The 8,318-nt window shown below is 41.0% G+C and overlaps 1 long non-coding RNA gene across 1 annotated transcript; it reads left to right on the top strand.

The window, feature by feature from the left end:
* The first annotated feature begins 307 nt into the window (after nucleotides 1-307).
* On the top strand, nucleotides 308-614 carry LOC139539292 (uncharacterized). Its single transcript, XR_011667920.1, has 2 exons — nucleotides 308-408; nucleotides 512-614. It is a non-coding gene; the product is annotated as an uncharacterized lncRNA (long non-coding RNA).
* The last annotated feature ends 7,704 nt before the right edge of the window (nucleotides 615-8,318 follow it).

Below are 8,318 nucleotides of genomic sequence, written 5' to 3'. Positions count from 1 at the left end.
TGACATCCAGGGGAAGGCGGGTGCAGTTCATTTCCATCCATAGGGCATACACAGAGATTTAAACTGATTCGAGATCAGAGACTATTTTTCAGAGCTTCGCAGTTCCTGTCATGGATTTCGCTGCAGAAAGAGTTCTGGTTCACCCACAGACATAATTCAAACGGTTTTAGAAACTAGATATTGTTTTCTATCCAATAGTAATAATAATATGCATATTGTACGAGCAAGAATTGAGTATGAGGCAGTTTAATTTGGAGACGATATTTTCCAAAGTGGAAACAGCACCCCCTATATTGAGAAAAGGTTTTAAACTATGGTTGAACTGACCCAACTTAGCCCTGAGATGTTTAGATAAGGCTGTGGGTAACTTTTTAGGTCTTCCATTATCTTGAGTTGTCTGCTAAAGTGGTAATAAATTATAGTGAGCCTTCAGGATAATTGATTATATTATGTGTCATGTGTGTGTTGGAATGAACTTTTGAACCTGTTTTCTATTTGTCAGGACAATGAGACTTATTCTGTAACCTATGACGTCATATCTTGTATATAAACCTGTGTTTATGATCAAATGGCAGCGTGCTCCGAGAATAAACACTATTATCTAATTTTAATAAGACTGTATCCTGTCTATTTTATGTTAATAAGTATCTTACAAATTCTTATAAATAGACAGATTGAATTTAATTAATGAGTATATTAGAGGAATTATTTAATTCCACTAACAAGTTCATATAAGGAAATCAGTCCATTGACAAATCCATTAGGCCCTAATATATGGATATCACATGATTAGGAATACAGATAAGCATCTAGTCACAGATACTTAAAAGGTAGGGATGGGTCTCAGACCATCCCACAGATGAAGAAGCCGGATGCGGATGCCCTGGGCTGGGCTGGTATGAGTACACATGGTCTGCGGTTGGTGAGGCTGGTTGGATGTACTGCCAAATTCTCTAACACAAATTTGGAGGTGGTTTATGGTAGAGAAATTAACATTACATTCTCTGGCAACCACTCTGGCGGACATTACTGCAGTCAGCATGCCAATTGCACACTCCCTCAACTTGAGACATCTGGTGCACCTGTCTAATGATCATGCTGTTTAATCAGTTTCTTGATATGCCACACCTGTCAGGTGGCTGGATTCTTGGCAAATGACAAATGCTCAATATCAGGGATGTAAAACAAATCTGCTCACAAAAATTGAGAAATTGTCTTTTTGACATAGGACCAACACATTTTTGTTCAGAATATTATAATTACCAATATAAAAACGAATTGTATACAGTTTAACAATATTAAGGTATCTCAATTGCAGAGCTGTCAAAGTCGCTCTTGCTACGGCTGATCCACCCGACACCATTCTGTATACATCTGGCTCTTTGGACACGGTTAACTAACCTCCAAACTAGTTTCAATGCCATACAACACTCCTTCCGTGACCTCCAACTGCTCTTAAACGCTAGTAAAACCAAATGCATGCTTTTCAACCGTTCGCCGCCCGCCCAACTAGCATCACTACTCTGGACGGTTCTGACCTAGAATATGTGTACAACTACAAATACCTAAGTGTCTGGCTAGACTGTAAACTCTCCTTCCAGACTCATATTAAATCTAGAATCGGGTTCCTCACGCCGACAAACATACCCTCGTAAAACTGACTATCCTACCGATCCTCAACTTCGGCGATGTCATTTACAAAATGGCTTCCAATACTCTACTCAACAAATTGGATGCAGTCTATCACAGTGCCATCCGTTTTGTTGCCAAAGCCCCTTATACCACTGACCACTGCGACCTGTATGCTCTAGTCGGCTGGCCCTAGCTACATTTTTGTCGACAGACCGACTGGCTCCAGGTCATCTATAAGTCTGCTAGGTAAAGCTCGGCCTTATCTCAGCTCACTGGTCACAATAACAACACCCATCCGTAGCACGCATATCTCACTGGTCATCCCCAATGCCAACACCTGCTTTGGCCACCTTTCCTTCCAGTTCTCTGCTGGCAATGACTGGAACGAATTGCAATAATCGCTGGAGACGTATATTTCCCTCACTAACTTCAAACATCAGCTATCTGAGCAGCTAACCGATCGCTGCAGCTGTACATAGCCCATCTGTAAATAGCCCATCCAATCTACCTACCTCATCCCCATATTGTTTTTATTTACTTTTCTGCTCTTTTGCACACCAGTATTTCTACTTGCACATCATCATCTGCTCATCTAGCACTCCAGTTGTAATTACTTCGCTACTATGGCCTATTTATTGCCTTACCACCTCATGCCATTTGCACACACTGTATGTAGACTTTCTTTTGACTTATTTCATGTGTAATTTTGTTTGTGTTGCACTGCTTTGCTTTATCTTGGCCAGGTCGCAGTTGTAAATGAGAACTTGTTCTTAACTAGCTTACCTGGTTAAATAAATAAATCAAAAAAGTTGTGAGAAACAACTTTCAGGTTGATCTATGAATATTGAAAAGTAAACTTGAATGTTATCCCTATAAACTCAACATTTAGCTCCTGTTCATCCCATTTTGTTCCATGGTGGGTCTATCCTATTATGGTTGAACTCATAAAATATGCAGTTATTTAACCTAGTCATAGCTGCAGCCATTGCCTGTTTCATTATTTATTTGAGGCTAAATTGATTTTATTGATGTATTATATTAAGTTAAAATAAGTGTTCATTCAGTATTGTTGAATTGTCATTATTACAAATAAATAAATAAAAATTGTCCGATTTAATCGGTATCGACGTTAAAAAATCATAATCGGTCGACCTCTAGCTAGGGCAGTGAATAAAACAAACTTGGGGAGGAGGCTTCTGATGTTAACATGCATGAAACCAAGGCTTTTACGGTTACAGAAGTCAACAAATGAGAGCGCCTGGGGAATAGGAGTGGAGCAAGGCACTGCAGGGCCTGGATTAACCTCTACATCACCAGAGGAGGAGTAGGATAAGGGTACTGTTAAAGGCTAACAGAACTGGTCATCTAGTACATTCAGAACAGAGAGTAAAAGGAGTAGATTTCTGGGCGCGGTAGAATAGATTCAAGGCATAGTGCACAGACAAAGGTATAGTAGGATGTGAATACATTGGGGGTAAACCTGTGCATAGAGTGACGATGAAAGAGATATTGTCTCTAGAAATAGCATTTAAACCAGGTGATGTCACTGCGTGTGTGGGAGGTGGAACTAAATTGTTACCTGAGGCGTATTGAGCAGTGCTAAAGGCTCTACAGTGAAGTAAAGCAATAGTTACTAACCAAAATAGCAATGGACAAGGCATATTGAGTTAAGGGAGAGGCATGTGTAGCCGGGTGATCATAGGAGTCCAGTGAGTGGCTTCAGGCAGCTAGCGGGCCGGGGATAGCAGAAGGGCCTTAGAGGGACGACGCGACGTTGGAAAATCTGTTGTGGTCCCCTCGTGCTGTTACATCGGCGGACGGATCAGCAGGGCTCCGTGTGGTAAACCAGGCCAATTGGCAAAATGGGTATAGTGGCCAAAGAATTTGTCCGATGGGCTCTAGATAGCTAACAGGCTAGCGGATGGGCATTCAGGGGACGTTAGCTGCGATGATCCAGATGAGAAGGTTCAGAGATTGCGGTAGGAATCCGGGGATATGGATAGAAAATGGGTCCGGTATGCTCTGGTTCGAATAGCGTTGTACAAACTGGCGAGAGCTTTCCGAGCTCCGTTAGCTGACTACTAGCTAGTAGCCAGATTAGCTGGCTAGCTTCTGTTGGGGCGATTCCGGTTCAGAGTGAAGAAAAATACTTTAGAAAAAAGCAGGTCCACACCACATTGGGTGAGGCGGGTTGCAGGAGAGTATTTGGAAGTTGAGGTTTAGAAAAACTAAAAATATATAAAAGATATATACAGGGGACACAACAAGACGAAGGGTAAAGATGTCTGACTGCTACTCCATCTTGGAAACAACTTTAAGACATAATATGTCACACCGTTTGAGTCTAGTGGATTGAAGAAATCTTTTTGGTTAGGATTACTTAGTAAAGTGATTCCAGTCCCTTTAAAGACTCCATGTGTCACGCCCTGGCCTTAGTTATCTTTGTTTTCTGTATTATTTTAGTTAGGTCAGGGTGTGACATGGGGGATGTTTGTGTGTATTTGTCTCATCTTGGGTGGTTGTATTGTATTAGGGGGTTTTGGTAGAGTTAATGGGGTTGTGTTCAGTGTAGGTGTCTAGGTATGTCTATGGTTGCCTGAGTGGTTCTCAATCAGAGACAGCTGTCTTTCATTGTCTCTGATTGGGAGCCATATTTAAGGCAGCCATAGGCATTAGACAGGTTGTGGGTAATTGTCTATGTCTATGTTGCATGTTAGCACTTAGTCTGTATAGCTTCACGTTTGTTGTTTTGCTAGTTTGTATTAAGTGTTTCGTTTCGTGTTCATCTTCGTCAATAAAGAAGATGTATCATTATCACGCTGCGCCTTGGTCCACTCTTTCACCTCAAGACGATCGTGACACCATGTTTCATCTGTCGGCGCTACAAAGCAAACATTGTCATGTAAAGCTTTACAGCTTGATCTGTAATAGGAATATTATTTAGATTAAATATATTTTTAGATCTATGAATATTGAAATATAACTTGAATGTTATCCCTATAAACTCAACATTTAGCTCCTGTTCCTCCCATTTTGTTCCATGGTGGGTCTATCTTATTATGGTTGAACTCATAAAATATGCAGTTATTTAACCTAGTCATAGCTGCAGCCATTGCCTGTTGGGCGTACATAATTACGGTAATTTCTATTTCTATCCTACAGGCCACTGACGAGGACAATCTGAACCTCACTACCAATGATCTCTGGGATCACACACATGTTTCTGCTTTGAAGCATAAAGCACGGAATCTGCCCCCTGGCTCTGGAGCAAAGAAGTACCTTAAGAGACACCAGCAGTGTCAATTAGTCCCATTCCACTGATGTCAGGCCTATTGATGCTAAGTTAATTAAGCAACCAATTTGCAGGGAAGATCCCATTCAGTCAAAGCAGCCCAGCGATAACCAGTCAGACAGAAGTCCTGCTCCCCAATTTTGAGTCCCATGCATGCCTCAGAGACCTGGAGGATTCAAGATGAAACTTTACCAAAATGCTCCAGAGAAAGTGTATTTAATGACAGTGATGTGTCTGCGTCCTATACAGTGCCATTGTCCTCGTCAACATTTGGTGCCTTGTGTGATGACAAGAGGGTGAACAACGACACCTTTGAACCTTTGGTTGAACCAACACTGGACTACCTTTGGTTGAACCAACTCCACTATGGTCCTTACCGAGCCCATTGTCACGACTACTGCGCTGGAGTCTGTGGAGATTAGTAGGCCCCTGAATGAGCCTTTTGAAGTTTTCCTTCCTTTGAAGTTCAATGCAACCACTGAGCAAGAGACTTATGATGGTACCAAACAACCTCTAAACAATACTTTTCAAACTAACCCTCATTTAAATGCAACCACTGAGCCAGTGACCATTGTTGGCAATGCAGCTCACTGACCACGAAACTGACCACGAACCAACAAAAAGTTCTGAAGTCGATGTCCGTGAACATACGGTACAGTCCCAGCCAGGCCCGTCCGGGAGAGATGGTGACACCTTCACCTTGGATGACACCTTGGAGTTGGGTCCCAACTTTCTGTTCAAGTCCTCTCCCATAGTTACATCTAAGGCTTCAAGGAAACCAGAAAGACCATCAAATGTGTATAAAAGTTTATCTTCGGGTTTCCTGCCAAAACCAGCCAAACCACCTGCTGTCTCTAAACTCGCCACTTATAGGAAGACGTTCCTTTAGCCCCTTAGTGTCACCTCCAATATCATATCACTGCTACCCCCACTGAGATCTGTGTCCCAGCTTGCATCGCTGACCTAGCCAGTTTCTCAGCAGGTAGGCTATGGGGAATACTAAGTGTGGTTACATCTCAACAGGATATAATATTTATTTTAAGTTCAAAACATAAATATAGCCTTTATTTCAAAATAAGTTTGAGATTTATCCTCTACCAATCCATCCACTGTATTTAGCAAGATTGAATCAACAGATTGTACAAAGCTATCCAGTCAGTTATTTTCCTCCATTTCTCTCCTAGGCCTCGACAGATAATACTTCCAGTAGCACAATTGCAGGTGAGCAGCTGTTCCTTTGAATCTGTCGGGTATGTATGGCTCTGTCTCAAAGTTTAAACCTTTCCACGTATCCTATCCTCTGCTGATTACTGATCTGGCAGAACATGGCAGGTGAAAGCAATATAGTGGAAACGAATCTTTTCACCTCTGTGTTCATGAAGGGAAGGATATGAGGAGAATAAGCCATTTTAGAGTACTGAGACAGCCTAAAGGGAATCTCAATCATGATTCCTTCCATCCTCTTTCTCATTCTCAAACACATTTGATAAAAAGGTTCTATGGGAGGCGGCGGCGAAGAATCAAGAGATACAATTTAAGATTTACGTCTTTACACACACACACACACATTATGTTCGGAAAGTATTCAGACCCCTGGACTTTTTCCACATTTTGTTGTTACAGCCTTATTCTAAAATGGCTTAAATAAATGTAAAAAAAGTCCTCATCAATCTACACACACTCCTAATGACAAAGCAAAAACAGGTTTAGACATTTTTGGAAAAAAAAATACCTTAATTTACCTAAGTATTCAGACCCTTTGCTATGAGACTTGAAATTGAGCTCGGGTGCATCCTGTTTCCATTGATCATCAAATCATATTTTGAGTCGCATGCCGAATGCAACCTTACAGTGAAACGCTTCCTTATGAGCACCTAACCAACAAAGCAGTTAAAATTATAATCTGGATAAGAAAAGTAACAAATGATTAAAGAGCAGCAGTAAAATAACAATAGCGAGACTATATACAGGGGGGTACCGGAACTGAGTCAGTATTAAAGTGACTATTAGAGGTCGACCGATTAATCGGAATGGCCGGTTTTAATTAGGGACGATTTCAAGTTTTCATAACAATCGGAAAACGGTATTTTTGGACATTTTGGATTTATTTAATCTTTATTTAACTTTATTTAACTAGGCAAGTCAGTTATTGTCAATGACGGCCTAGGAACGGTGAGTTAACTGCCTTGTTCAGGGGCAGAACGACAGATTTTTACCTTGTCAGCTCTGGGATTCAATCTTGCAACTTTGCGGTTAACTAGTCCAACGCTCTAACCACCTGCCTCTCATTGCGCTTCACGAGGAGCCTGCCTGTTACTCAAATGCAATAAGAAGCCAAGGTAAGTTGCTAGCTAGCATTAAACTTATCTTTATAAAAACAATCAATCAATCATAATCACTAGTTACCTACACATGGTTGATGATATTACTAGTTCATCTAGAGTGTCCTGCGTTGCATATAATCGATGCAGTGCGCATTCACAAAAAAGGACTGTCGTTGCTCCAAACGTGTACCCAACCATAAACATCAATGCCTTTCTTAAAATCAATACATAAGTAATATATTTTTAAACCTGCATATTTAGTTAATATTGTCTGCTAACATGCATTTCTTTTAACTATGGAAATTGTGGCACTTCTCTTGCAACAGAGTCAGGGTATATGCAGCAGTTTGGGCCGCCTGGCTCGTTGCGAACTGTGTGAAGACCTTTTCTTCCTAACAAAGACAGGCAACTTCGCCAAACGGGATGATTTAACAAAAGTGCATTTGCCAAAAAAGCACAATCGTTGCACGACTGTACCTAACCATAAACATCAATGCCTTTCTTAAAATCAACACAGAAGTATATATTTTTAAACATGCATATTTAGCTAAAAGAAATCCAGGTTAGCAGGCAATATTAACCAGGTGAAATTGTGTCACTTCTCTTGGGTTCATTGCACGCAGAGTCAGGGTATATGCAACAGTTTGGGCTGCTTGGCTCATTGCGAACTAATTTGCCAGAATTTTACTTAATTATGACATTGAAGGTTGTGCAATGTAACAGGAATATTTAGACTTATGGATGCCACCCGTTAGATAAAAAACGGAACGGTTCGTATTTCACTGAAAGAATAAACGTTTTGTTTTCGAAATGATAGTTTCCGGATTCGACCATATTAATGACCAAAGGCTCGGTATCGGCATCGCTTTTTTTGGTTCTCCAATCGGTATCGGCATTGAAAAATCATAATCGGTCGACCTCTACAATAGAGACTGCATTTTCTGTGGATCTTTTGGGGCGGTATGCAAATTGGAGTGGGTCTAGGGTTTCTGGGATAATGGTGTTGATGTGAGCCATGACCAACATTTCAAAGCACTTCATGTCTACAGACTTGAGTGCTACAGGTCGGT

The sequence above is a fragment of the Salvelinus alpinus genome, chromosome 15 (genome assembly GCF_045679555.1).
Source record: "Salvelinus alpinus chromosome 15, SLU_Salpinus.1, whole genome shotgun sequence".
NCBI classification, from domain to species: domain Eukaryota; kingdom Metazoa; phylum Chordata; class Actinopteri; order Salmoniformes; family Salmonidae; genus Salvelinus; species Salvelinus alpinus.
This window is presented reverse-complemented; position numbering and strand designations above follow the sequence as displayed.